Source organism: Lepidochelys kempii, chromosome 3 (assembly GCF_965140285.1).
Source record: "Lepidochelys kempii isolate rLepKem1 chromosome 3, rLepKem1.hap1, whole genome shotgun sequence".
Lineage (NCBI taxonomy): Eukaryota > Metazoa > Chordata > Testudines > Cheloniidae > Lepidochelys > Lepidochelys kempii.
In genome coordinates this window covers 129,001,735-129,025,274 of record NC_136382.1, presented here as the reverse complement: position 1 = coordinate 129,025,274, position 23,540 = coordinate 129,001,735, and positions in this window count along the sequence as shown.

Genomic DNA, 23,540 nt, shown 5'->3' with positions numbered 1-23,540 from the left:
CTGTGCAACAACACGTGCAGCTAGGCGAGCGTGTGCGGGTGGGTTTACACTCCCCAATGAGCGCGACGCAGAGGGGTAAGGTGAGCACAGAGTTGCGTCCTGCGTATTGTCTGCTGCCCAGTTCAGAGCCACCGGCCTATTTTGTTGTTGCTCGGTACGTTGCACCCTGACGCTGGAAAGCATCGTTTTTAGTGCAACATTGCTGAAATCGTTCAGCCTTGGCTTGTAAAGGGGGGGGCGGGAGGACACGAATGTGGCGGGCTTACACGAACCCCCCCAAAAGGAGGACTTGTGGCACCTTAGAAACTAACCAATTTATTTGAGCATAAGCTACAGCTCACTTCATCGGATGCATAAACCCGAACCTTTACTATTTTCGAGCACAGTGGCAACTGGCTGTCATTTTACTTGAAAGGCCTTGTACCACAGAGGGGAAGAAAGAATTTGGCGAAAGCATGCCTTGTATGGATTTTGGTATGTGATTCTGTGGGAAATACAGTATAACTGCTTGGTTATCAGCCTGTATTCAAGAAATGCCTGGTGATTAAATTAAAGTAACAACGTTAGCTTTGCGTTCTTGTAGGTTATATTTTGGGAACCGTGTAAAGGAATGTTGTTTATTATCTCCTACTAAAACCAACAGAGAGACTCCTTACTGAGGATAGGTACAAGAAACTGTTACACACCATCTTTCTTTTTAATGGAGTGATCCCATAGCAAGCAGCGGTTCTCTGAGCTTTACAGCTGCAGATATCTCCATGGTTTAATGGTCCGGATGCTAATTGAAACAATAAGCCATTTATAGTGATTGCTGACATTATGTTAGCATCTGGAGTCTCAATATTCTAAGCACTGTACATGCATATTATACACAAAAGAGCTACCTTAAAATAGCACTAATAAGTTTGCAAAATCAGGCACTCAAACGTTATGAAATGCCAGAATTAAGAATGCCTATGCAAATTTAATTCTGTCCCCTTGTACATAGGTATTATGATAACCTTTAATTGTATTTTCACACACTATTCCTTCTCCTCCCCCCAAGAACACTGCCTCATTCAGTGCACAGAACAGGTGGTGCTCAATTAATGAGCAAGCTATTCACTATTTTTTTTTCTCCCAGGTGTTCAGGGTGTGGCCCTGAGCCTTATTTACTGCTTTCAAACCTTGCTCTGCCGACAGAATTAGTAATATCCTCATGGGCTTTTCTGTAGTGGTCATTAAGCTAGTATCTGAGTGCTTCACAAAAAAAAATTATTTTCACAGCTCCCCTATGAGATGAGTGTGTATTATTGGCTCCATTTAAAGATAGGGAACAGGGGCATAGAAAGATTGTAGTAAACAGTATCCATTAATTTTAGGTGCCCAATATGAACACTAAGGAGCTGATTTTTCAGAGTAATGACCATTTCATATGTTCGAAGCACAGCTCCCACTGACTTCAGTTGCAGCTGTGAGTGTTCAGCACTTCTGCAAATCAGGTCTTAGAGTCCCAAGTCAGGCACCCAGAAAATGAGGCCCATACAACTAGTGACAATCTATGAAAAATGTGGTTTAAGCAACTTGCCCAGCATCACAGAGGAATTCTATGACAAAGGCAGGGATAGATTTCAGTTCTTTAGGGCAGCCTTCATCTGTCTTAACCTTGAGACCCTCCTTTCCCTTCCTGTAGTTTCCTGCTTTATTCTCTACACACCTTCCTGCTTCTGCAACAGATGAGACAGAGGTTCTACAGACAAGAGCCTTTTTTACTACTCAGCCCTTATTTCTCCTCCGAGCAGGTTCATCCCATGCACTAAATGAGGCAGGGCTGTGGGGAAAAGAGCTTGTGATAATATAATTGAAGAATGTATTATAATGCACATGGGGCCTAAGTTAAAGTTGCATAGACAACCTTAATTCTTATATTTCCTAACTTGTGAGTGCTTGATTTTGCAATCTTAATAGTGTTCTTCAAATCAAGTTTTTGTGTGTGAGAGTTCCTAGGTTTTTAAAGAGCAAACTGAAAACCAGAAATTTCATCATGTGTCATCTTGACTTCCATTTGGGTCATCAGCAGGGTTAGAACCTTTAGAGCAACCACAAAGACCGCTGCCACTTTAAGCCAATGGAGTAACTGATAGCAGTAATACGTCATCATCCTTAGTATGGCCCAGCACACCTTTCCAATGGGCTTCACAGATAATGCTGACAGCAGAGGAAGGGTGACACTCAGGAATCTTGGGTTCCATTCCAGGCTCAGGAGGGGAGTGCTCGAGTTGGCACAGACTCTCCTGCACATTGCCCCCTAGCATGACACCTTCTGGTATCATCCCTTCAAACCTGTTTCTGGTCCCAGTCCTGTCTCTTTCCCACCCCTAGCTCCCCCTCCTAACACCATTCTCATCACCTAGGCCAGGGGTGGCCAACCTGAGCCAGAGAAGGAGCCAGAATTTACCAATGTACATTGCCAAAGAGCCACAGTAATACGTCAGCAGCCCCCCAGTGCCTCCCGTCTGCCGGCAGCCCCACCAGTCAGCGCCTCCTGCCTGCCACAGTCAGCTGTTTCGCATGTGCAGGAGGCTCTGCAGGGGACGGGGAGGAGCGAGGGCATGGCAGGCTTGGGGGATAGGGCAGGGGTCTTGGGGAAGGGGTGGAGTGGGGGCAGAGCAGGGGGTTGAGCAGTGAGCGCTCCCCAGCACATTGGAAGTTAGCATCTATAGCTCCAGCCCCGGAATCAGTGCCTATGCAAGGAGCCGCATATTAACCTCTGAAGAGCCGCATGCGGCTCCAGAGCCACAGGTTGGCCACCCCTGACCTAGGCTGTCCCACGCTTTGGGCTTCTGACTGCAGTCCCAGTTTCTTTGTCCAGCAAGTCCCAGTTCCCTCCCTCCCAGCTCCTCAACCAAGCCGTCTTTCTTCCCAGCCCCAGTTTCCTATCCACATTCCCCTTCAGCACTGGCTCCCAGTTCCAATCTCCCTCCCTGGGCTCCTTCTCCAATGTATGTGTGCTCCTCCCCCAATCCTTGTCCCAGTCCCATTGCCCAGCCTGTCTCAGTCTCCCTTTGGCTCCTTATCCAGTCTCAATCTCCCTACTCTTCTGCCCCTCCTCCTTTCCCTCTCTGTCTCCCAGTCTCCTTGCCCAGACCGTTGCAGTCTCCCCCCAACTCGGCCTGCAGTCCCTGTCTCCACCTCCCGTAGCTCCCTGTCCCAATTTTTCTCTCCCCGCTGCCAGGCTTCAGTCCCAGTTTCTGCCCCCCATCTCACACCCAGGTTTCTTGTCCCAATCCACTGCTCTAGCTCCTAACTCCAGCCACCACCACCACCGCTCTTGCACTTGTCCCCTCTGCATTTGAATCAGACAGCCTGATCCTTCGCACTTCCTGGGCTCAGCCAGGCAGTCATTGGGAGACCTGGACAGAGAGGTCTTCTGCTTTCAATTCATATTTCCAGACCCAGCAGAACTGGTAGCAGCCCGGAGCTACAATTGCAGGGAAATTCCTACCCAGCCCCAGGCTGGCGCATGCTCAGTGCAGACAGAATCTTCAGGGAATTTAGCTGCCAAAATCTTAAGTCATGTCTACTGAGCACGTTCAAAACTGCAATTTTGATATAAAGGCCTGACACAAAGGCCACTACTGTCAAATTTCAAGTCCCTGTTCCAACGAATGGAGGTGCTAGAGTTTTTCAAAGACAAGGTCACCAGAATCCTTGGAAATGGCTGAGCCGTTTCAGCTGAAATTTTCAAAATAAATAAATAAATAACTTCAGCCTGAGTCAGATACCTGACATGGAAAATTTCATCCCAAACAGACAAAGTTATAAGTAACCGAAAACAATTCACTAAAAAACGTTACTTTCCAGTCAATCCAAAATGAACCAAAAAATCAGTTAGTTGCACAGCTCTAAATCCTAAGCTTATGCTTTAACTGCAAAACCATGCTTTTTCCTTTCCTTCTCTTGTCATTTCTGGACTGCCCATTCAGTGAGTGTTAAAAAGAAATGCAAGCTGCTTACACAAGTGATCCCTTATGGCACTTCCTATGCAATGTAATAGGAAAGAAACCAGTAAGATTGTATAGGAAATGCTGTAAAATTTGATAGGATTTAGAAGAGCATGAAAGTCTTTCTATAGAAAGTTTAAATTAGTCCACGTAAATTAATAAGGAATTAATTATCTAGGCTGGTTTAAAAGACTATAGAAAGTTTAGCATTCTATATTAAATTCTATAGCAGTGTTCCATGAAGGATCATGATGGGGTCATGGGAAATCCACCAAGACCAACTGTGGAAAGGAACCAGTTCATTTCTTAAATCTTAAAAATCACAGGTGTAAAATACCTTGGGTCCCAATGCTGCACTGAAATCATGAAGATGGACCACTGTGTTCAGCATCTAATTGATTTGGTTGGGGCCTTGCAAGGGTGCAGCAGGCTGAATGTGTTTCTCAGTGCAAAACTGGGGACTTAGGACTTGGCTGCACGGCCCGGTAGTTCAGACTATGGGGTTGTGAATGGCGGTGCACCGCTGCGCCACCAACCGGGAGCCACTTGAGGTACATGCTGCCCGGCTGGAGCCCAAACCCCCACCCACACCCCAACACCCTGCCCCAGCTCTGAGCCCACTCCAGGACTCCAAACCCCTTGTCCCCAGGCCCACTCTAGAGCCCACACCCCCAAACGGAGCCCGCACCCCCTCCCACCCCTTCTGAATTCATGGGACTACTCATGGAAACAAAGTTAAACTTTTGTGTAAGTATTTGTACGATTGAGGCCTTTTATAGCTAAATCCCACTGACTTTCAAAGAGTCTTATGCTAAAACACTTATGTGCTTTTGAAATTCTCACCCTTTGATTAGATTTTAGGTGATTAACCCACTGCATTCTTATTGGTTGAAATCCTGTCCGTTGTCTTATGTTATGTCACACTTTTACGATGTCCTAGTACAAGGCTATGGGCCTGATCCTGCTTGGTCAATATGAGTTGAAGGCACACAGCCTCTCATTGGTGCTGCTCTGTAACTGGCAGGACTGGCCCATATGACACCAGAGTTATTAATATGTGCTCTGCCAACAGTGCGGGATGCTATTTTTCACTTCCTAGTGGGAGATGGGATATTTGCTACATGTTTTTCTGATATATGTCGCATTTTTGTCACCGCTAATATATTCACCATAGGGTAAATTCTTCTCTCAGTTATACCAGGGTAAAACTGGTGTAACTCCCTTGTAGTCGGTAGAGTTCCTTCATTGCAGCTGTGTGCAAACTTAAGCTCACTGTGATTAGCGTCAATCACAGGCCCTGAAAAATCAGTCAATGAATGATTTAAAAATCATCTGCGACAGGAGGTAGGGGAAGAACTGTTTGAAAGATTCCAAATTCAAATTGCTGCCTGACAAACTTTAAAGAAATGTGTCATTCTTTACAGCCTTTAACCCTTCTCTGTATGAACAAATCTCTTTGAATGGTCCATTCTACTGAATAGTCTCACCAACCTGTGTCTTTACTGCTAAAAACAGCAACAGACACACAATTTGCCAGGAGCACTTGGCAGCATGGACCACACAGATGCAATTCATACAGACAGAAAAGTAATGAAAGGTGATACTGTAATAAAGAAACCTTTCAATTACACTGAGCATTTCCTCCCATGCTGCCCACACACTTAACATTCTGGTCCACTCTCCTCCTTTAGTGCTGAGGTCAACATTGATGGAACATGAGATGCATAAAGATGTGTGGTATAAACAGGGCATATGAGCAGAGGATGTGCTATCAGAAATTCTCTGTTTAATATCACATTTATTTAAGTATTGTTTATTTGCCATGACATAGGGTGAAATCTCCATCCAACGGAAGTCAGTGAGAGTTTTCCAATCGACTTCAGTAGGGCAAGGATTTTACTCATTGAATTCAAAGATGGAGGAGACCCATTTCTAGTCCATTTTTCTGTCAATGCAGGGTTTTTCTCTAAAATACAGTTTCTAGTGCTGTTTCCAGGCTACTTTTAAAATTCCCTAGCAAGGGGCTTGCTTTGCTTGGGAGATGGTTTCCCAGTCTAATAGATCTAACTATTTAGGCATGTGTAAAAACTGCAGTCTCTAGGTGCAAAATACCAAATATCATAAATAAATTTCACTGCCCAATTTATTTATTTATTTGGTGTCATTTAATTTGCACTGTTGAATGTAATTTTGAAAATGATACCTGGATCAGCATGTATTTGTGATGGAGTCTTCACTGTTGCTCATGAGTATTATTCTAAGACATGGAGATTTGTTTAAATGTCATCAGCAAAGATATAATGAGGATGCTAAAAGTGAAAAACATGTTCACCTGTTAGCAAAGTCATAACTGTTCGTGACCCACTTGATTTCAAGTAATTTATGGACGTTAATTTGGGGTAGTAGGCTTTTTTATTATTATGATTTAATTTTACAGCACTGTCATGAAGCCCCATAACAGATGGGATAACAGAAGCAAAAACAGAAAATGCAGTAATGACTGAAGTAATAAATGCCTTTTTGTTTCAGTTTTCACCAAAAAAGTTAGCCATGATTGGACAACTAACATAGTGAACATCAGTGTAAATGGGTTAGGATCTTAGGTTAAAATTGGAAAAGGATAAGTTAAAAATTACTTAGACCAGTTAGATGTCTTCAAGTCAACAGAGCCTGACGAAATATATCCTAGAATACTTGAAGAACTGGCTGAACTGATCTCTGAGCCATTAGCGATTATCTCTGAGAATTCGTGAAGGACAGGAAAGATCCCAGAGGACTGGAAAAGGGCAAACATAGTACCTAGTTATAAAAAGAGGAATAAGGACAACCCAGGGAATTATAGAACAATCAGTTTAACTTTGGTACCCTGAAAGATAGTGGAGCAAATAATCAAACAATATTTGTAAGCACCTAGAAGAATATAAGATGATAAGTTTAACAATCAACATGGATTTGTCAAGAATGAATCATGACAAACCAACCTAATACTCTTCTTTTATAGGGTAACAAGCCTTGTGGTAGGGGGAAGTAGTTGATGTGATACATCTCGACTTTAGTAAGGATTTCGATACTGTCACACCATGAGCTTCTCATTAAAAAAACTAGAGAAATACTGCCTAGATGAACCTTCAATAAGGAGGGTGCACAACTGGTTGGAAAAGAGTGCTCAGACAGTAGTTATCAATGGTTCACTGTCAAGCTGGAAGGATCTATTGAGTGGAGGCCCGCAGGGATCAGTTCTGGGTCTGATTCTATTCTAAATAATAATAAATGATTTAGATAATGGCATAGAGAATGCATGTATAAATTTTGTGGACAATACCAGGCTGGGAGAGGTTGCAAGCACTTTGGAAGACAGGATTAGAGTTCAAAATGATCTGAAGAAAATAGAGAAATGGTCTCAAATAAATAGGATGTAATTCAATAAGGAAAAATGCAGAGTAGTTCACTTGCAAAGGAATAGTCAACTGCATAAATACAAAATGGGAAATGACTGCCTAGGAAGAAGTACTGCAGAAAAGGATCTGGAGATTATAGTGGATCACAAACTAAATATGAGTCAACAGTGTAATACTGCTGCAAAAAAAGCTATCATTCTTAGATGTATTAGCAGGAGTGTTGTAAGCAAGATGGGAGAAGTAATTCTTCCACTCTCGTCAGCACTGATAAGGCCTCAGCTGGAGTACTGAATTCAGTTCTGAGCACCACACTTCTGGAAAGATGTGGACAAATTGGAGAAAGTCCAGAGGAAAGCATCAAAAATTATTAAAAGTCTAGAAAACATGACCTACAAGGACAAATTGAAAAAAATGGGTTTGTTTAGTCCAGAGAAGAGAAACCTGAGGGGGGACACAATAACAGTCTTCAAGTACATAAAAGGTTGTTATAAAGAGGTTGTTATAAACCACTGAGGACAGGACAAGAAGTAATGGCCTTAAATTGCAGCAAGGGAGATTTAGGTTAGACACTAGGGAAATCTTCCCAACTGTCAGGGTTGTTAAGCACTGGAACAAATTACCTAGAGAGGTTGTGCAATCTTCATCATTGGAGGTTTTTAAGAACAGGTTAGACAAAGACCTGTCAGGGATGGTCTAGATAATACTTAGTCCTGCCTCACTGCAGGGGACTGGACTAGATGTCCCTTCCAGACCTACATTTCTATGATTCCGTCATAATGTGCGTCAGAGATAACCAGCCCAGTCATTACACATTTGACTTTACTTCATATGCATACAGCAACTGGGTTGTTTAAAATGCTGTAAAAGTAGGTAGGCCAGTTTTTCAGTTGATGTAAATTGGTGTATTTCCCTTGATGTCAGTGATGCTATGCTAGTTACACCCAGCTGAGAAGCTGGCCCAGTGTCTCTAGATGTGACTTGTTTGAGGGTTTGGTTGGTATTTTGCTATTTCTGTTAAACCAGTGGTTCTCGTACAGGGGTCTGAGGAACACCAGTGCTCCACGCGCACATCGCTGGTAACCTGTACAAGGAAACATTCTGAGACCCAAATGTGGGGGTGTGGAATGTTGGAAGGGAGGTGGGTCAGTGAAAGACTCTCTCTTATGAAGTGGTCGGTGGAATGAAAAGGCTGTGGGAAATGACTGAATTAGTATGTATGCAGAGTTGTTGTAGCTGTGTCAGTCCCAGGATGTTAGAGACAATGTGGGTCAGGTCCTGAAGAAGAGCTCTCTGTGGCTTGAAAGCTTCTCTCTTTCACCAACAGAAGTTGGTCCAATAAAAGATATTACCTCACTCACCTTGTCTCTGAATTAATATATAACAGTTTGTTAAACAAGGGCCACGTGGTCCCCTACGTGGGGTATTCCTGCATGGGGGACAGGAAACTCTGAGTTTCCACTTGTGGAGTTTGCACAGAATTCTTCTTCTCTTAGAGGCAGAATTTCTCTCTTTGCCTTCTTTGCTTAACAACAACAATGGGGGTGACTTGAAGTTTGGCTCCCAGAACCACTATATCTTGTGCTAGCAAAGGCCTATCTTTGCACTGGTCCCAGCTCTACCCAGACTTATCTGGCCCTTTGATAGTATAACTCCTGCTCTCCTCAAGCTATTGCACCCCAGAGCTCCCTTCCTTCCCCAAAGGGAATTTCCATAAGGACTATGAGTATGTTAACGCTAACAGTGTCAATAGGATCTATACCTTTCCTAGTTCTGCACATTTTTGATTTAATGAATACACTCATTGTTACAGCCCAAGAACTAAAAGTGTGTGAAAGTTTGTTTGAAAAAAGACAACCACCCAAATGTCCGGAAAGAATTGTAGTGAGAGATAATTTAAGAAGCTGGGATTTATTTTGCTGTCTGTCTAAACATAATGCTAATTCTACTGTAGAATCCAATTTATTTTCATTAATTACCAAGATATTCTGTTGACTACCGAGTTTTACAAATTAGCTGTTGGGCAAACATAACACACAGAAAACCACCGAGGGATACACAAACCTAAATGTAGGTTACTAACTTATTTTGATGAGCAATTTGTTTTTATTTTTGATGGTATTTTTTAGCTGCTAGTGGACATACTGTCGCATGTTTGTAAAGTTAATGAAATCTTACAAGAATGAGTTATCTCTGTGACACTCCTTTATTAAATCTGTGCTGAGAAATGAGGTGAGACTGACAAGACTTTTCTTTGTTCTTGAAAAGGATCAGATTTGTGGATTAGCAAAGTGATAATTAGTGAAGTTCTACTGTACATTCCTGTAATATATTTATGGTGACACATTAAAACATACATAATAATAGATGCCTGTGTATGTATTTATATGCATTATCAATATGTCAAATTGATCCCTGTTGGAGTCCCTGGATTTGCACCAAAGATGAAGCAAAAATATTCAAGAAATTAGAGCCATTACATGAAGTAAAGTATTAGCTGTAATACTCTTTCTGAACACTAGTGGAGTGACTCAATCTACATAGGGAACAAATAGGGAACAGGGAGAGGAAAAATAAAACACAAAATAAAATGATGACTTTCTGACCCTCGGATGGTAAGTTACATAATGATATAAACATGAGAAAAAATGGAACAGACAACGTGGAATGTGCTTATTTCATATGATTTCTTACAGTTTATCAGAACTTCTGTCGTCGTCATCATCATAATCGATCTGACATAGAGCTGGTTGTCTTTTGGAGGACATAGGTTTAACTAATTTGTATTAAATGGAGTGTAAATAGTGGACTGATTTTAAAGGTACAGATGATCACAGCAAAGACACGGGACAGTTGTCAAGCGTACACTGCCTCAGCACCCTACGTACGTTACTCCCTTTAGAGTAGTACGGGGGCGAGCTGGGGCTCAGCGGAGATGGCTACCACTACACTGACATTTCGGTAGTAGAAAGTTACTGAAGCCCCAAACATGGGGTATGAAGTGGCTGTGCAATGTACATGTATATTTGTTATTTTCAGTCCCTATGTTGAGATATATGTTACATAATTGGTCCCTACTTCAGATCTGTAAATCCTGTCCAGATCTTTAGTAAAAATCATTATCATCTAATGGTTGTTTATTGGCCTTATGTAAAATGAGCTTGAGCCAGTCTCATGGGGACAAGGACATTTGCAAAGTCTCTCACCGCAACTGACCCCTTTGTTTGCAATCTCAGCACAGGTGCCAAGCACTATACGGGCATAGGGACTGAACTACACCCTCACCACTTAGAGAGCAATCCAGGACAGGATTGAGGCACATTGGCAGAGCAATGTGGGGAAGTTTCCATCACCACTACCCATACTGTACCTGTTCTGTGCATAAACAGAGGACTTCAGTCTCCAGGGCTGTTAATCTGGCACCTTTCACAAATACTAATTCGCAGGAAAAAAAGTGTGAAAAACAAACAAACAAAGGTTAGCCCTGCCCCCTCAAAACCCTAGTTAACCATATGGTCACACAGGACAGTAGGGCTATATTTTCTTCTCCCTGACCTCAAAGACTCTCCAAACAAAGTGGAAACAAATCTGCTATGCCAGATGGGAACGTAATGCATGTTTGTGCCCAGCAAACAATGGGCTCAGCTGAGGGTGTGCAAGGGCAGTGGTGAGGAATGAGCTGGTCATAATCCTGTTGGGGAGATGCAGACTCTGTTCTCTACTGAGTCCCCATGGGTTCTAGCTGCCGGAAAAGGGATGGGAAGAGACCATGTAAGGCAATGGCAAGTTGCACCCTTTGAAAAGGTAACAGAACTGCTGCTGCAGTGTGGACTCCATAGGATCCTCTAGGAGAAATTCTGTTGCAGTGAGAAGGGGGGGGGGAAGAGGGGGGGGGTGAACCCACCATTGAGTCATTTTATTCAGGACACATCTCTTTAGAATCAGAGCATTCTAAAAATACACAATAGCAGAGTGGGAAGGGGAGGGGGCCAAAGGAAACACAAAGGGTTGTACAGCTAGAGAGACTTGGATTTGCACCAAAACGGCCTCTATTTCTCAAGTATAGTGTACTGTTAGGGTTCTGTACATTTTACAGCCACAGAATTTGCTCCAGTCTCCACCCCTGTTGACAGAATTGTACTACAAAGTCTAGGTGTTGTTTCTTTTAAAGCAAGTTTGTAGCTCTTATAGTGGTAAATTAATCCATCTAATCCTCTAAAGCTCTGGGAGGTGTGAAGTGCCCAGTTGATGTCTGTATGTTAACTCTGAAAGTTAAAGATGACTATTTAAATGCCAGCATTGTTAACTTATTGCATTTACATTCATTAGCAGGAAGAGATAGTGTGTTCCCAAAACAGCCTCCCATACTTCCTTGGATGTCAAAGATTCCAATTTATCCCTACCCAGCTGCCCAAACCTCCTTGTTCCCCCCTGAAACGTCTGTGTGTTGTCCATTCAAAAATCGATGGCACAATGAAAAGAAAAATATGGGGTCAGTGTAAAATAAATATAATAGCAAGATAAATAGCACATGGTCTACAGAACTTATTGTATTGTCCATTTCCTGTTTAATTAGAACCCTCAAATGAGATTAAATGGAATTTAGAATTAATTCCAATGACACTGCAGTGGACTTTCCTGTGTGATGCATGGAGTACATGGGGCTTTGTATAAAATGTGTAAGGGTTGAGCAGTTATTATTTTTATATAGCATTATAGAGGCTCCTAGCAATGCAATGTGGATAAAGGGCTCGCTGTGGAAGTATAAGATCAGCAGGAGAAGATGATGACAGTGGGAGGTGTAGGATGAAGAAGAGGGCAATATAATTATGCCTTCTTTTGGGAGGCTAATGCATGAATCTCAAGAGGATAATGTGAGGAGGACTAAAGGTAGGACTCCTACTGAAGCTGATAGGAGTCAATGATTTCAATAGAAACAGAGTAAAGGCAATGTTAAGTGCTTTTGGAAATCGCACCCTACCTTCAGAGTGCAATGGTTGCAAAGGCCTCTAGCTGCCGATTGTAGGTATTGAACTGATGTATGTACAGTACTGTAATACATTTACAGGAAGTGAGAGCTCTATACTGTAGCTGCTGAGTGGCACTCGCCTCTGTACTCCTCCTCTGATATACACACTGCTCTATATTGCTTGTTACTCTTTCCAACTAATTGTAATATACCTAAATTAGTAGAAGAGATGGTCAAAATTTTCCACACAAACTTTTTGTTGAAAGTGACTTTTTTACATGAATGAAACTTTTTACAAGAAGTTGTCATCACTATCAAAATGTTCTGTTTTTTGCAAATATTTTCCACATTGTTCTTTACCAACATTTTTACAAAATCCTTTTCAAAATTATTAGCAACATTTTTCATCCACTAGGAGCCACATTGCCTTACTGGGCTTTCAGTAAAGGAAAAACTATTTTGATCAAAATTTCAGTTACTGTTTCGGGGACAGGGGTAAGAAGATTTTTGTGAATAATGGAAAGTGGTCAATTTTGAATTGTACAAGATGGAAACAACTTTGAAATTTTTCACTGAACTGTTTTCCTATTTTTGACCAGCTGTAATTAATAGTGAATATATGGCCAGTGACCCCCTCAGAGGCAGGGTAGAGGCCTGTTAGCCAGAGGCACCATGAGTTAGCCTCTATTTCCACTTCCTAAACTGTACTTGCCCTTTGGGTTAACCAATTGCTTCAGCCTCTAGGGCCCCATCAAAAGCCCAGTGAAGCCAATGGGAGTCTTTCCATTGACATCAATAGACTTTGATCAAGCACCAACTGCCACCCGTTTTATCCCCATCACTACATTAATTAAAACAAATCATAATTTTAAAAAGAGCACGCTGATAAGCCCCAAGGTTTGTTAAGACCTTTAATAGGACCCATAACGTAATGTCAAAACATCATTTATGCATGTGATGTTTTACCACTTTAGAGCAAAACCAATATTATTGCTTTATTTTGTTTTAAAGTAAGGCAAAGAGCAGAAAGTTGCTATAGTTTTTGGCTGCTGTGCTATTGGTTGAGTTAGTGGGGAACTGCTGGCTGTGTGTTTCTCTAAAGCACACCACAGTGAAGGGAAAAGAGGGTAGCAAAGAGAAGAATTTATGGTTAACAGTAAGTGGGGGGGAAAAAGTCACAAACAATTGAATGGGGACCTGTCTGCTTAAATAAACAACCTGCCAAGAGTCTCTCTTTGCTTGGTTTGATGTTAGACAAAAGGTTGGTTTCCACCTTTTCTTCTCTTCGTGGTTTTAAATCTCTGACAGGCTCCATAAACATTAATCCATAAGGTGTTTAAAATGGTGTGCCTGAGCAAAGATTTGTGTGTGTTCTGTGGATTGTATTTATTTCTGTGGAGTGACTATGGCATGAGAAAGAAGATTCTTGCTTTTGAAGTATAAACATTGGCCACGTGAAAGAGAGAGAGATGACTTACATTAAATATTTAACAAATGTTTGGTTTCCACTGGAAGAATAAAGTACTTTGCACTGGGAGAAATATAGAAAAAAAGAAAGGGGAAAAAATAGTTTCAGGATTTATTTTCTCTAAAAGAATGTGAAACACTATCGGTAACTGGCACCTTGTATTCATGAGGTCATTTGGTCCTCCCTGTGCTCACAACAGTTCTCATCTTCTGTTCTGTGTCACTGCTTCAGAGAAAGTCCACAGCTTTCTCTGAGCCTGTGACCATATGTTATTCTTCCAGTGGGACCAGATAGTTTCATTCCTTAAGAGGAGTGCAAGACCCAGCAACTATCTCAGATAATTGTCAAATATCCGATTCAGTTTGTCTTATACCACTGGTTCTCAAACTGTGGTCTATAGACCACTGGTGGTCTACACAGAACTTGATGGTGGTCTGAAGGGAGCTACTGGTTGTATTGGTCAGCCTCCTGTTTGCTTCCAGCTGTTAAATTGCATTAAAAGAAGCTAAAAATATATTAAATGCTTTCCTAATATTGTTCCATGTAAATCATTAGTGTAATGGCTTTGGTGATCTTGCATGGAAAGGGAGATGGCCTGAGACAATAGCTCTGATAAGATGTGGTGATCCAATCTATGGTCTACACTAGAAAGTTTTGCTGCTATAGCAGTGTCAGGTAGGGCTGTGACTTTTTGACATTTTTGTACATGCAAAAAGCCCTAGTGTAGACACAGTTATATGGGCAAAAATTCCTTTTGTTGGATTAGCTTATTTCATTTTGGAAACTGGTCTGTGCTATGCCAGCAAAAATGGTCTTTTGCCAATATAAGCTGTGTGTTCACTGAGGCCAGGAGGTTTGCTGGCGTAGCTCTACCGGCAAATGGAGTTGTGCACATAACTGATTTTTATGTTTGTTTGTTTGTTTGCTGGCAGTTCCAACAAGTTCTTTTTTAAAAAAAATTATTTTGGGGCAAACAAAACCATTTTAAAAATAAAATTGAAGGAGATTTCAAAACTAAAAGTTTTGAATCAAAACATTTCCATATTGAAAACGTCAAAACAAACCATTCTGGCTTTTTTACTGAAAGAAATTGGCAAATTCTACACAAATTTGTGAAATATTTTGATCGACCCGATTGTGCATTTGTTGCCCTCCCCCGCCCCCAAATAAATAAATAAAAGAGTTGTGGTCGAAAAATTTTGCCCAAGTTTACCAGCAAACCCTTTCTAGTGTTGACTAGGCCTTTGAAAGACTTTGAGAACACCTGGCTTAACCAAAAGAAGTTTTATGGACAATTTTTCAGAAACAGAGAGAAAACCATAAAAATCAGACGTGTAAATGCATTACACACCTAGTTTAACACTATGGCAAGCTCTGCTAGAGTTAGGCTGACACTAAAGTTAGTTACAGAGGCAAACCACATAACAAAATAAATCATCTCACAGACCCTTTTGCAGCCAGCTGCTCCCATCTGTAGCCAGTATCCAAATGACAGTTCAGAGAGAGAGAAACAAATTCTCTGCTCTCCCTTATCCCTGTCCATCCCATTGATTTCATTGCATTGCAGTGGTATAACTGAGAGCAGAATTTAGCCCAAGATGGTATGGTCCTGCTCTTTAACTTATAGGTTTTCCTTCTTTCATGTGGTGATAGCTGCCTTCGTGAAAGATGGTTGTTTCCCCTTGAATCAAAGAACATACTCCCTTTCTGATATCAGCTACTGCTGAACAAGGTCTCTTCTGTTTACAAAGGGATGTGGCTATTTGAATAGCTTGTATCATTTGGAAATATTCATTTCCCCTAAATCTTGAACAGAGGTCTGTCACCCGCTCTGTTCAAGAGCTTGTGACTCTAAACAATATCTTAATAGAACTAGTGTTATTATTATTTAAGTAACATCTATTCCCTGCCAAAGCACTCAGGGCTCTGTACAACTCAAAGGAAAATAAATACAATACACAAAGAATAAATACCATATAATGGAAACATAATAAAATACAAAAAAAAGAAAGGGTTAAATGGCCATTCTGAAAAAAAAAATGAAAAAAGATTTACAAGGCTTTTTAAAATGATGGAGGGATGAAATAACATGGATTCCCAGGGAAACAAGTTCCATGCGGTTGGGCTCCCTATCGAAAAAGTGTGATTGGATGCTGATCCAATGATGGGGTGATTTATTTTGGTAAGTGGCAGCAGTGACCAGAATCCTATCAGTACAAGGGTCAAGGAAAAGGTCTTGAATGATCAAAGACTAGGGTAAATTGCAAGGTCTTTAAAACCCAATAGCGACTTTCTAAAAGCCAATCTGCTGCCTTATAAGAAGCCAGCATAAAGAATATGGGAATAGGCATAATATAATCACAGTAGTGCAAAGCAGCAAGAAAATGTACCATCGTATTCTGAACGTAATTCAGCTGACAGAGCTGCCTTGCGAAGAGGGAATTACAAAGCTGAGTCTCTTGGTCATGAGAGCGCGTGTTGCTCTATCGATGTATCGAGTGATAACGGTGCCACAAATAGTGCAACTTAAAAAGCACATCCGTACTGTTGTCCACAAGACAAGAAAGGCTTGTGTAAACTTTGTCCCCACAGCAGTGTCAGTGTGATACATCAGCATGTTCAATATCAGATCGCAAGGCTGCTGCCAAACACTGAACTGCTGTTTACAGATAGGACAGTCCCTTGTAGCTTTGAGGATCATTCAGTTGTCCTTGGGCTCACAATGGCTCTTGTTACTTCTTTATGCTATTCAAAGCCGTTGCTCACTCCTGTCTCTGCCTTTCCAGAAGGCAGAACTTAGCTTTTCTCTCTGAGGAGCCTGTAAGCTACTGGTTCTCAGACTCTTTACAAACAGCTATTCTGCAGAAACACAGAGAGATTTAACAATGTGAGGTAGAAAGGAACACTTTTCTACAAATACTCTGGAAAGCATCTCCAGACTGGCATTAAGCTTAGTTACCTGTGCTGGTAATGCGGCTTTTTTTCCCCTCTCAAAGCCTACTGCTGTCTCCTCCTTTTAGTAATAAAAAGACAAATCTCATTCTTTCTGAAATACCTATTTCAACTGTCTTATTTCTTTCCATCCCAAAATGCATGAATCTAATGGAATGTTGTCTGGGATGATCCATTCCTTCTTGTCTACGCTATTGCCTCACTTCCTTCTCTTTTTGGTATGCATAGTCCATCAGTGGTTTCTTGTAAGACTAATTACCATGCTAAAAGAGGAAAGTCCTTTGCAGGCAGACTAGCTAGAGAAAACCAAGGACTGAAGAGTAACTGCAGTGGTACTGTTCAGTCTTGTACCTCTGACAGCTTTAAGATCTTATATCTCAACTTACTTTACACTCCTAGAGACGGCAGAAATTCCAGGTCTTTGAGGTCAGAGCCAGACTTTGGAGCTCTTGAAGCCTGCAGCCATAGGCTCCCCCCACCTTCCATCTCATTTTGGAACTAGAAATGTCAGGAATCATTTCAGCTTTTTGTCTAAGTTCCTGGCCCTTCTCTTTGTGAAGCTATCCTTAAAAATGTGAACTGACTGGTAGAGTCAGGTCCAGCCCACAATATTTTGGCACCTGAGGTGGGGAGCTCAAATGACCGTCCCCATTCCACCTCACTTGGGCCGAAACTTTGAAAGGTCTCAATTCTGCCTTCTTCCTGTTCTACTCCTCTGCTACCTACCCCAATAAAGGAGAACTAACATCTTAAAATGCCTTGTTCAAAAATTTTATGTAACACTTAACTTTCAAATGCCTAAACAGCAAATGTAACTTTTCTTGGCTGCATAGTAAACATTGGCATTTTTATCTGTTTGAATAATCAAAGTGGTGCTTTCTGTGCCTTCTTGGTTGCAAAGATTTGAACTGCTTCCTGCTGAAGGTCCACAATCTGGGCCAGCTCATGCTCTGTTGAGATGGTTGCAAGGCCAACCAGCCTCTCCTGTGTCATTGTGGAGCGTAGATGTGTTTTTATTAACTTTAACTTTAACTTTTATTAACTTTAACTTTATTAGCTTGGAGAAGTTGCGTTCTCCACTGCAACTGTTACAGGAAGTGTTAGAAGTATGTGCAGAACAACAAAGGCATTTGGAAAGAGGGAGGTCATCTTCTTTGTGCAGGTGTATTTCAGAACAGCCTTTGGAGCTGATCCTGCTGAAATGTATCTTGCAAGGGCTTTCAGTTCATCACCTAAATCACTCGCATCAATATCGCGCATGTCATCATGTGTCAACACTGTCTCTAGTGCCCTGCATTGCTGGTGTAGGCCTTCTTCAGGTATAGTGAGGAGTTTTGGAATATCCTACAACATCCCAAATATACTGCTGTGTTCCTTGAGCTGCATGAAACGTTCTTCAACTGACTGTATAGCACAGCCTAGCACCTGGTTAAAGAATTCAACTTTGAATTGTTGTTTGGGGTCTCTTATGGGATTATCCCGTGCCTCGTAATCAAAATGTGTTCTTCTTCGGTGACTCTTGTATTCTTGAATGGGTGGGAAAATAGCTTCAGTGTGAAGTTCCTCTGCCAACTTCTGTGCACGCTTTAGAACATTTTGAAATCCCTCATCTGACTGGTAAGACTGTAGGTATGACTTTGCTTTGTTCAGTTGTTCCATTGCTCCAGATATATCAAGGTCAACCTTTGGAGTCTCTTGCTTACAACATTTATTTCAAACAGTATGTCATGCCACAACACTAATCCACGCAGAAATTTGAAGTTATGTATGTTTCTAGTGATTCCATTTCCCTCTGTCACTGTTCTCCCACGAACTGTTCGTGTCATAGCATTATCCTCCATAATGGCAACTATAGCATCATCTGTCTTCCCAATTTGGTGTTTGATAGGCTTTATCGCCTCCACTTGACTTTCCCATTGTGCGGCACTCAGTGGTTTCAGTGTCAGAGAGGGTGTTCCCGGATGTTGCTTCAATATTTGCCATCGATGAGTAGATGCAGAGAAAAATAATAGATGCTTTGAATTACATTAAAAAATTCAGCCGCCTCACTATAAGCTGATGCTGCATTGCTGACCACCAAGTTCAATGAATGAGAACTGCATGGGACAAAAAAAGCTCAAGGATTTAACTCTCGGATCTGTGTCTACACTCTTCTGTTCTTTCCTCTCATGTTGGCACCATTATCGTAGCCCTGAGCTCTCATGTCAGCTATCGCAATTCCCATATCTTCCAGCTTTTTAAGAAGCACGTTTGTCATACCAGCTCCTGTAGTATCATCAATGTCAATAAATTCTAGAAAATGCTCTCTGGCAGTCACCATTGCAGGGACATTTTCTCTAGGTTCTGCTGTTGTTACAAAACGCATCATTAAAGTCATTTGTTCCATATGGCTGATGTCAGGTGTGCAGTCAAGAATAATAGAGTAATATCTTGCTGACTTCATATCTGCCACAATCTTCTGTTCGACTTTTGTTGCCAGTAACTGTATGATTTCATTTTGAATTGTTTTTCCAAGGTAGTGGTGTGTGTACATTTCTTGGGTGGTGACTCTTCTTAGATGCTCCTGGAGTACAGCATCAATCTCAGCCATCAGCTCCACAATTTTAAGGACGTTTCCATTGTTTGGCACATACAGCTGATCTGAAGGGCCATGCAGTGCTAGGTTTTGGGTAGCAAGCATTCTCACAATGGCAATGAGCCTTCTCAGAACATTTTGCCTCTAAAGAGACTCTGATACAATCTTCTCTTGATGCTGATCATCTATGGTGGCCTTTAACCTTAGTCTCATCTCAAGCTCTTTCCACCTAAGGAATGCTCTCTGGTGATTTGCTGCCTTCTCATGGTATGCCAGATTTCTAGCCAGATTTTTCCAGTCCTTTGTTCCAGTAGAACCCAATGTGGCTGGAACATTAGACTGGAAGAGTTTGCAACAAAAACAGTATGCAGCATTCTGGGTTTTTGAGTACATAAGCCATGGCCTCTCCACTTTGTCACCATTGGGGGTTTCACGCCAGTAACGTGTTGGGTGGAAACTTCTATTTTCATTGTCTTTGGGGAACGTGAAGTTTTTCACTTGCTGTGGCCCATGCAGAACAAGGAAGTCCTTCAGGCTACTGCTCAAATGGGTCCACAGTCCTGGATCATCTAGACTTAAGAAACTAAACTCAGCAGCAGCTGTTTTTTGCACCTCCACCACACTCTTCTCTGATCTACACTTTTCTTCAGGAATGTGCATGGTTACATCCATTTGAAATGGAGATATGGATGCTGCAGTAGCTGCCAGGTCACCTGCACTCTGTCTAACTGGAAGATCAGGCATCTCCTCACCACTCACATCCTCACTGGGGCCGGAAGGCTCACCGTGAACATTTGTGTCCATGTATCTCAGGAGAGCACCTTATATATATATGATTCCTGCTTAGATAGAAAAGCTTCCTTTGCTTTCTTTCTTTTCGGAATGCCACCCCAGAGGGGTGTTTTCTTCTTTCACTCATGACTGCTGTTCTGTGCCAGCTATAGTGGCTCTCTACACTCAATTGAAGGGGACAAATAAGCAGGCTGGTAGCAGGGCCTGAGTGAGGGAAAATATCGGCGTCTTAAGGGCCTAACTGGCTCCTGCTACTTCAGTTGACTGCCTGTTCTCCTCAAGTGGGTTCAGGGAAGCAGCAGGAAACAGGAAGCTTCCTGAGAAGCTGGTGGTAATCAGTCCAGGCTCCTGGGGGTGCTAGAGAGGTACATAAGAGACTCCTCCTCCTCTCTCTTCCTGCAGCTCCTGCTGCTTTCTGTTATTCCCTCTCACCTTTTCTCCTGCCTGCCTGTTATGTCTCTTGTGCCCTCCATCTTCCACACAGCACTCCACCATCTCTGTGCATCTCAAGCAGAGAGAATACATATGCACCAGCAGCAGACACAATTTTCTACACTCTGGGTCCTAGTGCCCCCCCACACACACAGTCTGGCACCTGAGGTGGCCGCCTCAGTGCGCCTCATGGTAAGGCCAACCCTGGGTAGAGTGGAAAGTTTGTCACTAATTTCTCTGAAAGATTACGGATTAACTCCAGGTCCACCTTCAGCCATCTGGAGCTTGCTTTTGGGGTCATGACCACTGTCAGATTTGTGACTGTGGGGGGAGTGCCACCCTATTAGCTGTGGGGGCTCTGAAAGCTCCTTCCCAGACAGCTCCTCTCCTGAGCAGACAACGTGATCTCTGGCCACGAGGACTCAGAATGGTTTAGTGGACTAAGCAGAGAACTGAGAACAAAGGTATGTAGCCACCTAACTCCCACTGATTTCAACTGGTTAGGCACCAAAATATCTTTGAGGATCTGGGCCCAAGTGACCACTGTACATTCACTCTGTCTCTGATACTGACTGCCCTCTGAGATATTAGTCAAATCACTTAACATTTCTCAGTTTCCTCTTCTCTACAATAGTAATAATACTGTGTACCTGTCTCTTAGGGGCATTCTGCTGATCACTTAGGTAATGCATGTAAAGGTCTGCATAACAGCTAAAAGTTACTTGCGTGCACGCATGCACTTCCCTCCAGTGACAGAGGAACACTGCCTCCCAACCCTAGCATCTTTGGACAATTGTCCATTCACTACTTTTTAAAATGGTGGCAGCTAAGCCCAGACCCCAGCACAAGAAGTGCGGCTGCACTCTTCCTGAAGCAGGAAGCTTTAGGCTACCTGAAGATTCCGGCCCTCACCTCCTCCAAATTCTTTTTATATTAAGAGGAATTTCTCAGATAAGTAGGGTGATGAACATTTGTGTATAAAACTAGAGGCACATGACAGATCAAATAAGTCAGTAATCTCTGGGTGCCCCAATGCATCACCTTGCCAACCTTCCCATAAATCTTCAGACCCCCTTTATAGTGGTGTCATCCCAGCGGACAGGAGCTATTTATGTTTTGAGGGGAAAGAGAGTAAAATATTGTTTCAACAGCTCACCTACAGAGGGTAAGGCTGGCTCTGCTTGCAGTGATATATGATCTAAGTTCCCTGTAAGATGCCCCTCCCCCCCAACCCCAATTTAGATCGACCCCCGGCCCAACCCCAACCCCAGCCCCAGCCCAGACCTGCTGTGGTGGGGAGAGGTGCCTATCCCCACCTAGCCCAGGTGCTGCTGTGGGAAGAGATAGCTGGGGGGAGTCCTCTCTCCCCGCCATAACCCCGGGGCAGCCTGAACCCCAAATCCATCATCCCCAGCCCCACCCCAAAGCCCGCAGCCCCAGCTGGAGCCTCACCCCCACCCCAACCCTCTGCCCAAGTCCCTCATCCCCAGCCCCACCCCAGAGCCTGCACCGGCAGTCAGAGCCCTCACACCCCTGCACCCAAACCCTCTTCCCCAGCCCTGAGCCCCCTCCCACACTCCGAACCCCTCAGCCCCACCCCCACCACATGAATTTTGTTATGTGCACCAATATGGAGGTGAGGTGTGACACATCACCTCCATATTGGTGCACATAACAAAATTCATTCTGCACGCGTGTGGAAAAAATTAGAGATACGACATCCATTTCTAGTGTCGGCATATTGTGAGATCAGCTCTTAAAATCACAACAATATGACTTTTAGCAAATATATTTTAGAAAATGTGTACAGACTTTTAAAACGTGTTACCGCTCCCATCATTTGTGATAAGGTACTCCGATGGCCTAGTTGGTGAAGGTGCTACAAATAAACAGGTCACAGACACTAAATATAGTCTTTTATTTGAAAAATTAAGACCGTGTGTGTGTGCGTGCATGCGTGTTTTCAGTTTGCGTGTCCTGGGGTTATGAGTCAATTTTTCCCTTCACAGCTGGAAACGCTGTGGAATGAAGTATACCTGCAGAGTTAGATACACAGCTGTTACTAGCACGTAGACTGGCAGCCCACTTTTGCATCCTCCTCAGCTTGAGAGTATTTTTTACACACCACTCGTTTGTTCATCTTCCGTTGTTTTATATCTCTCACAGCAAAACTTAAGCATAACCAAGAAGAAGTAGGAAATAACTCAAAACGGAGAGCAGTTGTCACGTCTGACATGCATTTGTTGATTCAAAATGATATTTAAAAGATTGTGGTGATCTCTCAGACCGAAAGATTAGATAAGTCAACATCCCCTGTATTCAATGATTTAATACCTCATCAATGACACACTCCTATATGAAGCTTGACATCAGATTTCATCCAGGGAAGGAGGATACAGAATTTGGCAGCGTTTGATTTTGGTTTAATGGGATATTTGAATCTTTTGGGGGTTTGTTGCTTTTGCTTTTTTGTTCTTTTATTTTGTATTGCTGCTTTTGCTTTTGTATTGTATTTTACTTACGTTAGAAGCAGTAGTCGGACAACAAAGAGATGTAGAGTTGCTATCGGCTTTTCATTCTCCTCTAGATTTAGGTAGAGGGAGCCTCGCGGAGCAGTTTGTTTATGTGCACCGGGATGTCTCCTGAATCCTCTGTAGAGATCTCTAGGAAACTTCTACGGAGGTACTGTGCAATCCTCTGCCGAAGGTTTCTGGGGAGGGCTGCCTTATTTCTGCTGCTGCAGTAGGACACTTTCCCACACACTGTTCATTGATCACTTCAGCAGGCTCCATTGCAGTGCACAGGCTAGCAACATACGAACCTGAGCGGCATCTGGATGCCAACAGCAGCTCTGCTGTCTCTGCCTCTGTTACCCTCAGGAGTGAAATATCAGCTAAAATCACCACTGCCTGCAGAAAACTATGCCAGTATTGGCAGAGACACTATGACAGGAGGTATATAAAGATTGTGGCAA